The sequence below is a fragment of the Chlorocebus sabaeus genome, chromosome 20, assembly GCF_047675955.1.
Source record: "Chlorocebus sabaeus isolate Y175 chromosome 20, mChlSab1.0.hap1, whole genome shotgun sequence".
NCBI classification, from domain to species: domain Eukaryota; kingdom Metazoa; phylum Chordata; class Mammalia; order Primates; family Cercopithecidae; genus Chlorocebus; species Chlorocebus sabaeus.
This window is the reverse complement of record NC_132923.1, coordinates 57,076,307-57,086,551: the sequence shown is the minus strand read 5'-3', so window position 1 is coordinate 57,086,551 and position 10,245 is coordinate 57,076,307.

Below are 10,245 nucleotides of genomic sequence, written 5' to 3'. Positions count from 1 at the left end.
CGAGCACTATTGTAAACCATATTCTCACGTTCAGAAATACAAGACATCCTTTAAGTATATTATGCTGCTTCTAATTTTTCCTTTCTATGAGATTATTCTCATTAGTATGCAAGCATATCCTAATTTAATCCATCTTAAAAGCAAAATCCTATAAGCGAACCCTTATTGACCCCCTAATTCCTTCCAGCTATCTCTACATTTCTGTTTTCCCCTTATAGCTAAAATGCATGGTAATCATATTTATTGTATTTTAGCCACATTGATTATAACATGCAATTAATGTATGTATCATTAAGACAGAAAAACTGCTAAACTGTGACCAAAACTTTCGTATCACATAGAATTTTTATTTTATGTATATTGAAAGAGCTTTTTAACTTTATTTTTATGTAACTGCGATGAAAATTTAAGCAATTATGAAAAATTTCATGAAATAGCAGACAATGACAACTGCATTGAAATAGCTGTCTAGGTAGTCATAAGCATAAATGTCGTAATTTTTTTTTTTTTTTTTTTTTTTTTGAGATGGAATCTGGTTCTGTCACCCAGGCTGGAGTGCAGTGGCCGGATCTCGGCTCACTGCAAACTCTGCCTCCTGGGTTTATGCCATTCTCCTGCCTCAGCCTCCTGAGTAGCTGGGACTACAGGTGCCCGCCACCACACCCAGCTAATTTTTTGTATTTTTAGTAGAGATGGGATTTCACTGTATTTGCCAGGATGGTCTTGATCTACTGATCTACTTGATCTACTGACCAGGATCTACTTGATCCACCCTCCTCAACCTCCCAAAGTGCTGGGATTAGAGGTGTGAGCCACTGCTCCTGGCCAAATGCTGTAATTTTAATCTACATCCTAATTTCAGAGATTTAAAAGATAAAATAGTACATTTGTTAGAACTAATGAAATATAGGGTCTATACTCTGTCTCTATGAGCTGTCCTTTCTGTTTGCTCTTAAATCATCTCTAATTAGACTTTTATCTATGCAGCATCAAATGAAAATGCTTTTATAAACTTCTCCAGTGATCATGTGTTTAAATATTCAATTGGCAATTCTCAGTTATTTGTTTTAATCTATCAGCAGCATTTGACACAAGAAATTACTCCCTCCTTCTTGAAATGCCTTATTTTCTTGGCTTTTAGTGTGTGGATTCCGTATATTTCTCCCATTTCTTTGTATGCCCTTAGTTTTTTAGTTTGTTTGTTTTTGGTTTTGGCTAGTTCCTTTCTCTTTAACTCTAAATGTTGAAGTAGCTGTGATTCAGTTTCCAGATCTTTTCTCTCTTTGCACTCATTCTTTTGTGATCTAACAGTATTGTTTGGTTTTTTTAAAAAACTAGTAAATAACTCTAACTGGAGATTACCACATATTAATTTTTCATTCAGACTTCTTCCCCAGATTTCAGGATATTCAGTTACGTACTTGAAACATCCATTTGCATGTCTCAATGACATTTCAAAGTTAAGATATTGATCATTCCTTTAAACCCAGTGCTTCCATCTTTAGTCCCATCTCAGGAAAAAATCAATTTCATCTTTCCAGCAGCACAGGCCCACAAAGCCTCCATTTCACACTTGGCTTCTCTCTTCCACACTCTACATCTACATTATTTAAAAAAAAAAAAAAATCCTATTGTAGCTACTTGAAAAATACGTTCAAAATCTGACCACTTCTCATCCTCCTTCCCATTCTCACCACTATCACAACCCTGGCTGAAACCATGATCTTCTTACCTGCTTTGGTAGTACTTGACACTAGCTGGTGTCCTTGTTGCCACTCTGGTTCCTTTACAGTCTTCTATTAACACAGAAGCCAAAGCGATCCTTTGGAAATAAAGTCATGTCATTGCATTCTTCATAAGGTCCTCTGATGACTTCCTATTCCACTACAAATACAACATTATAATGGCCTCTAAGAACCCTACAATTTGTATCACCACCACCGCCAGCACCATGCTTCCCTTGCCTTTTTGCCTTTCTTTCCTCCTGTGTTGCCTTTATTTTTATATGCATGTAGTTATCTTCCTGATGCTCCTTTGACCAGGTAAGCTCTAGCCTCATGGCCATTGCACATGGGGTTCTTCCTATGTATAACACTCCTGCCTCAGGTATCCACATAGTTGTACTTTCTCATCTTCTTTAAGTCTTTGCCCAAAGTCCACATTCTCAGTGAAGAGCTTAGTGACCACCCTATTTATTTATTTATTTATTTTTATTTTACTGTTTTTGAGAGACAATCTCACTCTCTCACTCAGACTGGAATGCAGGGGCATGATCTCAGCTCACTGCAACCTCCACCTCCTGGGTTCAAGTGATTCTCCTGCCTCAGCCTCCTGAGTAGCTGGGGTTACAGGCACCCACCACCATGCCCAGCTTATTTTTGTGTTTTTAGTGGTGATGAGGTTTCACCCTATTGGCCAGGCTGGTCTCGAAGGGCCCACTTTCTAAGTCATAGATTATAACTTTTCATTATGTCCTCAGATGAACGAGTTGCCTAAGGCCTATTTTATAAAGACGCTAATCCCATTCATTATGGTCTCTGACCTAGTTACCTTCCAAAGGCTTCACTTCCTAATTTCATTACATTGGTAATTAGGTTTAACCATATTAATTTTGCAGGAAAGCAAACATTCAGACCATAGAAGCAATAACTTCAGTAAAAAGAATACAGAGTAAATTAAAACTTTTTTATTACTCTTGAAGTGTATTTTTAACCTGAATTTATATCTTGACTAATTAAAACTGTCATTCAGAATCATCGCCACTGGATTAATGAGGATTCTCCAGAGAGACACACCAATAGAATGGATAGATGGATTAATAGATTATAGATAGATAGATAGATAGATAGATAGATAGATAGATAGATAGACAGACAGACAGATAGATATTAGGAGAATTGGCTCATGCAATTATGGAGGCTAACAAATACCATGACAAGGTATCTGCAAGCTAGAGACCCTGGGATAGTGGTAGCATGACTCAGTCCAAGTCTGAACCCCTCGAGACAGGGAAGCCAATGGTATCACTCTAAATTGGAGGGCAAAGGCCTGAGAACCCCAGGACTGTTGTTTTAACTCCTACAATCTGAAGATTGGAGAGACTACAATTCTGATGTCCAAGGGCAGGGGAAAAGGAGTGCTCTAGCTCCAGCAGAGAGAGAAGGAAAATTGCCTTTCTTCTGCCTTTTTTGTTCTATCCCGGTCCTTCGATGGTTAGGTGGTGCCTGCCTACATTGAAGGAGCATCTTCCCTACTCATTCCACCAACTCACAGGCCAATCTCTTCTCTGCACACCCTCACAGACAAACCCAGAAGTAACCCTTTACCAGTTCTCTTAGGTGTTTCTTAATATAGTCATGTTGACACCTAAACTTAGCTACCACAGGCCCTTATTTTGAGGTTCATCAATCAAAAGTGGTGATAGCTCTAACTCCATTTTCTTTAGTTAAGAAAACCAAGATGATATGAATTACTAGCAAACCACCACATTAAGATGAAAATATTTTCCTAATTAATTATTGGTCCATTATTTTCTGACACTACAGAGTGATAAATCATCCCAACAAGTAAACACTGAATCCCAGTACTTCTGAGGTACTATGATTCTTATTATATTAGAGATATATTTGTTTACTATTATTCTAGGGATATTTTAAATACAATTGTTCCAGGTACCAAAAGAAGATAATTTTTAAAAGGAGACCAATCCATTTAAAGTGCACATTTAGAAAGTAAAACAGTTGAAATATCTTTGGTTCGTATGTTACGAAACCAATGTTATGAGAAAGAAAGGAAAGTGAGTCCTATTGCATTTGCTAATATTATGACAAGGTATACTATGATGAAAAATATTGATTGGCTTTTTACATGTTAGTGAAATGCATCATAAATGCATTATAATTTAGCAACTCAGAGTAAATTTAAGTCAATTCTAGAAACAAAAACCTTTATGAGTAAAGCTTTATGAGTAAAGCTATAAGGCTAATTCCTCAAGCTTCAGCTTTTTGAGTAAAACTCTCTCTACTTTTCTGTTAGAATATTTAACTATTCTCACTATGAATTTTTGGGGTTTCAATGATTACATTTTTAGATGCATTTTTACCTGCTTCAACAAAGGTAAATCAACAGAGAGACAAACGTCTTAAAAAATGCATTTAATTTTATGTTTCATGTAATTTTAATCACAAACATGAATGTTAGCTAAGAGTAGTATATCATTTATCTAAAGTTTTAAATATAAATGTTTAATTTTGGAACTACTTTCGTGAATAGGACTAAGCTCTGAACACCATTTTATTTTTCTTGATCTCTACCAAGAATAGCATAGAAATGCAGAAGGAAAAAAAAAAAAAAAAAGATACTTGAAAGTAACTGTCGGACTTAATTAGTTTCTTAAAATAGCACTTTTTTGTTTGCTTGTTTGTTTGTTTTTTGAGATGGAGTCTCGCTCTGTCTCCCAGGCTGTAGTGCAGTGGCACGATCTCGGCTCACTGCAGGCTCCGCCTCCCGGGTTCAAGCCATTCTCCTGCCTCAGCCCTCTGAATAGCTGGGATTACAGGCACCCACCACCACACCCCGATAATTCTTGTATTTTTAGTAGAGATGGGGTTTCACCATGTTGGCCAGGATGATTTTGATGTCCTGACCTCCTGACCCGCCTGCCCCGGCCTCCCAAAGTGCTGGGATTATAGGCGTGAGCCACCGCGCCCGGTCGTAATTGTATCTTAATCTCTTAATAACGGTAACAATAAAAATAGAGAAAGTCTAGGAATCAAACACCTACTGTGCACTGGATGTTGTATGAATATTATTTCAAGTATTCCAACAAATCTTTCAAAAAACTTCGTTATATAGATGAAGAAACTGTGTCAGACCAAATAGTAGATTGCATCATTATTTTCAATTCTTTAGTCCTTTCTTCATCCATAAACTTTGCCTTTTGGCCAGTTCTTTCAAAATAGGAGTCGAGTATATTTCTCCATTCTTTGACTGTAAATGACTTTTGTTGGAAAATAGAGTGTGTCCAAATTTTTAATCTAGGCCTTAAAAACTGGGATGTTTCTACTTTCTTCTTGCAACATCACCATTGCAAAATTAAGTCCACACTCTAGCTTGCTTGCGAGTCTGAAAATAAGAGAAAATCATAGCACAGCTGCCCCACCTCATATACAGACCAGCAGAAAAAGCAGATCCATCCGGCTATTGCAGGGTGAAATAGAGACTCACAGATAAATCCGTTCTAAATAAGATAAACTCTAGTTAAACATCAACTGTCCTGTAGATGCATGAGTAAAAATAAATGATTGTAGTTGTAAGCCACTGAGTTTTGGGAAAGTTTGTCAGGCACGAAGAGCAAACCAATGCAGGAAGTTTAATAGTTTGCTCAAAGTATCACAGCTAGCATGTGGTGGAACTAGGTTTGAACCTTGAATAGTCTTGCTATAGAGCTTGAACTCTTTAAGCATTATGATTCTACTCATATCCTTCACCCTTCAAACCATCAAGAGTTAGTAATGACAAATATGAATCTATTTTAGGCCCATATTTCAAGCTACAATTCATAATCAATAGAGTGATCATACTTTCAGATTTACCTAAGATAGATCCAGTTTTCCTAGCATGCTTATTAATAGTGCCACCTGTGCTCTAAATAAAGTTCCATTTATTCACCAAATGAAACTAGTGAAGAAGTTGATGCTAGTGAACACTAGTTAATCTAATCAGTGATCATTCTGTATTGTCTTCATTCTGATAGCCAAAGAGAAGGAGCCAGCTGGAGAACAAAAGTGTAATCTGGGTTGACGATAAAAAAAAGAGAGACTGTTGGCAATGTGACTCTCAAGATCATCGTTCCATCAACTGTGTTGGAAAACTGAACTTAGAAAAGATAATCAGTTTCACAACTATTGATTTTTGGCTACCCAAGGGGGTTAAAGGGATTGGGTCATTTATTTAGAGATGTTTTAATTTTGGAATATCTATAATATCCTGTGGATTTTAATACAAAAAAAAGAAATCTGGGAGTCTGTAAAGAGAAATGGGATACAGTCTCAGCCTTGAATTAATCAACTGTATTATATTAGATATTTTAGCTAGTCTATGTAAATCTTTATTAGTCTTCCATAAACTAGAAAGATAATAGTACATTATCCAACTAACAGGGTCATGAAAATTAAATGAAATAGCATTTAAGGAAGTGTTATATAGTTATACTGTTAATTTTAGCTTTAAACCTGATATCACTGGAGTACTGAGAGACATTTAGGTTTAGCAGTAAAATTTAGAGTAATATATTTGATTTTTAGATATTATGTTTAATATAAAATGATTAAAATATTCATTTTTTCCTGTTTATTGATTTGTAATTGACAAAAATTGCATGTATTTACAACATACAATATGATGTTTTGATATATGTATACACAGTGAAATGATTAACATGATCAAGCTAGTTAACATATCCATCACGTGACATAGTTAGCATTTTTTTGTATGTGGTGAGAACGTTTAAGAAATATTGTCTTAGCATGTTTCAAGTATAAAATACAGTATTATTAACTGTAATCATCATGTTGCTCATTAGATCTCCAGAGTTTATTCATTCTGCATTACTAAAAGTTTGTACCTTCTGACCAACATCTCTTCATTTCCCCTACTCCTGCACCACCTGGCAACCAACATTCTACTCTCTGCTTCCGAATTTAACTCTTTTAGATTCTACATTTAAGTGAGATAATGCAGCATTTTTGTTTGTTTGTTTGTGCCTGGCTTATTTCACCTAGCATAATTTCTTCAAAGTCCATCCATGTTGTTGGAAATGATGAGATTGTCTTCGCTTTTAAGGCTAATATTCTATTGAATACATATATTCATATATTGTATTGAAATATATATATATATACACACACACTCATAAAACACATTTTCTTTCTGATTATTCATGGCCATAAGACAAAAAAGTTGTCTTTTATACCTAACATTAGCACTCTGACTGCAATCTCTAAAAAATTATACTTAACAAGACTTAAAGTTAATAAAATTGAAGAAATATCATTTGGATGTAATTCATGTGGCTCCCTGAAGATTCTTGGCCTGTACTTTGTGTACATTTTTTTTACGTGTTATGTGTTATGATACCTCTAATCTCATTGGCCCATAATAATTAAAATACTATCATTTATGACTTCTGTTACTGGCCATGAGAAAATAGCTGTATCACATCAACCATTTCACTTAGAACAGTTTTGAAACTATATAACATTTTTAACAATTAAGTATTGGAAAACAACAAAGACATTCAGAACTTGAGGGGACACTATCCTAGGAAGAATAACGAAATACAAAGAAGTAAGGACAACCATTTCTTTAATTTTTCCAATAAGATAAATCTCTGATTTCCAATTTCAGATATAGAGGCCAAGCAGAAAAATGAGGATTTTAAGCTTTTAGCAGCTTCATTGTAAATTCCTAAACTGGACTGGCTTCTGAGACCAAGAAAATAAACAGAAAGTGACTGTTAACAGGACAAAACCAAACAAACAAAAACACTAAACAGAGCTTTCTAAATTTAAATAAAGGGAAACTGGAATTCAGAAACTAGTAAGAAAAAGGAGGTTTGGTAAAAGCACAAGGCTTCCAGTTGTGAGCCTTAAAAGATTATGTTTTCTAGGAGTAATGCCAAATCAGAAATAATCAAATCCCTAGAAACTTGAAAATCACACCATCTGTCCTCTTGACCAAGTCAACTTGATCTGCTTTTATTACAATTTTGGGGCAGGAGAATTCGAATCTTATCCAAAGGAAATTAACATCATTCTCATCTTCTATAATATGCACACAACTCACAGAATTTAATTCTCTAAAAAAATAGCATACATAACACTTTGAAAAAAAGTTAGCAGTGTTCACTAAAGTCAAATATCCTCAATCCTATGGACCAGAAATTTTCAACAGAATTGCTTATTTGTGTCAGAAGACATGCACGTGGGTGTACATAGCAGAATAATTTGGAGCAGCCCCAACAAAACTATAAACAACCCAAATAATCATTAACAAGAGAAATTGATAAATAATTTTTGTGTATTTATTTAATGGAATGCTGTAAAATAGTGAAAATGAACTAGCTATTTACAGAACTCATGCTTGAGTAGAAGAAGGTAGACACAAAACAGTAGTTCCTATGTGATTCTACTCCCAGGGACTTCAGTAGCAATAAAAGTGATCTATGATAAATAGAAGTTACAACAGTAGTTAGGGAGCTTTCCAAGATTCTGTTGATGTTCTGTTTCCTTCCTGGGCGATGGTCTACAAACATGTTCAAATAGCAAATTTATCAAACTGTATGTTTAAGATTTATGCACTTTTTTGTATATATGTTATGCTTCAAAAATTCACTAAAAGTATACATAGGATAGTGTTTTCACTAATCTGTTGTATTATTATGTAAGTGATATTCGCACATTAGTAGGTGAAATGGAATGGAGCATTCAGGTGCATATAAGTTTGAATCTATTTTATTGTAAAGAAGACATTTTGAATTAGATGGTAAAGTGTGGTTTATTAAATTGGGTATGGAAGTTTTGATGAAGATGATGAGATAAGACAGATAAGTAGAAGTTAGCCAAGTGAAGCACCCAGAGTTAAAAGAGATTACCTGAAAATATCCTGTAATCCGTAGAAGTTAGCCAAGTGAATGACCAAGAGTTAGAAGAGATTATCTGAAAAAATCCTATAATCCAATCAAGTGCACATTGGTCAGTCTGGTTATCTAATGAAAATAATGGCTTATTTTCTGTGTTGTTGATTTTGAGACCACAGTAAATGTTTTCTAAATTCTTCTTGGGTCTTTATGCACTTTTTGTTTATTTTCAGCGGACTCTTCTGATGCTTTTACCTTTTATTTCTGATAGACCTGTAACAAATTATTATTGATCTACTTTATATTTGAAACATCCGCAAGGTTCTCACTTTGCTCTACGTGCTACCTATTGTTTACCTATATTATCTAATTCAATCTTAACAGTAACCAAAAGCAAATATGCATGTAAACATATATTTTAACAGCATATATAGACATTTATATATGTGTGAATCTGTATATTTGTATATATGCATCTATTTGAATGTGTGTGTGTATTATAATTGTAAACATGTGTGAGACCAAGGACAATGACATTTCTCTTTAACTTTCAGGTGAAAGGGGATTATGATATATAATATTCTTGCATTGTTCTTTTAGTTTATCCTTTAGATCCCAACTTAAATGTTTTCTTCTCTGAAATATTAGTTTTTATGTCAAATGACATTTTTAGTTTTATCTTCACACTTAATCACAGTTTTAAATTATTGTTATGTATTTTATAATGTATTTCTATTTCTGTATTTTTTGTGCAATATCCATCTCTTTCAAAAAGGCAGGGGACTTGGTTGTCTTATTCAACTCTATGTACTGAGTCTAGAATTTTTTTTTTTGCATAAAAGTAGTACTCAATACTCAATAATTTTTTATTGAATGCATAAATAAGAAAAAAGAAAACAAAGTCAAGACAGAAAACCTGAACACTCTTACAGAGAGATCGAAGTTGCTCAGACATCTGTTCATTATCTTTTCAGATTCAAGCACTTAAATTTGAGGAACTCTGCCATAGGAAATCCCAGAATAATCATATTACAGTATATTTTCTATTGCTCGTATATCCAAAATACTATCTGAAAAGTAATACATTTATTATTTAAATAAAGTTAGGTCAGGTTTTTTCCTCAAGACATAAGATTTTAAGCAGAATAATACTATGGGGGATGAGATTTCTGAAAAGAGTCTTTATGAATAGCTAATAGAAGCAGGTACTATCCAGAAATATACCATGTAAGAAGATTGTTTGAATGTGGTGACCTGAGCACAGCTATCTAATCTTCTCTCTCAAGTTTAGTCTTTCTTTTAGTCAGGTGGCTCCTGCAGACAGTGATCATCTGTGTTCAAGAAATGCTTTGGGTTCTGGTGAGACTTGACACAGAAAATTGTGGAAATTCCTCCTTCTTCCCCTTGTGCTAGACAAAGATTTATAAGAAAATTCAAGGCTCTTGAGTAGAACATGAAAGAGACTAAACATAGAAGGACATTGTCCCAAAGGTATAGGAGAGGGGAAAGAAGGCTGGGAGGCTGTCTTAGTCTATTTCTGCTGCTGTAACAAGACACCCCAGACTGAATCACTTATAAAGAATGGAAGTTTATTTGGCTCATGGTTC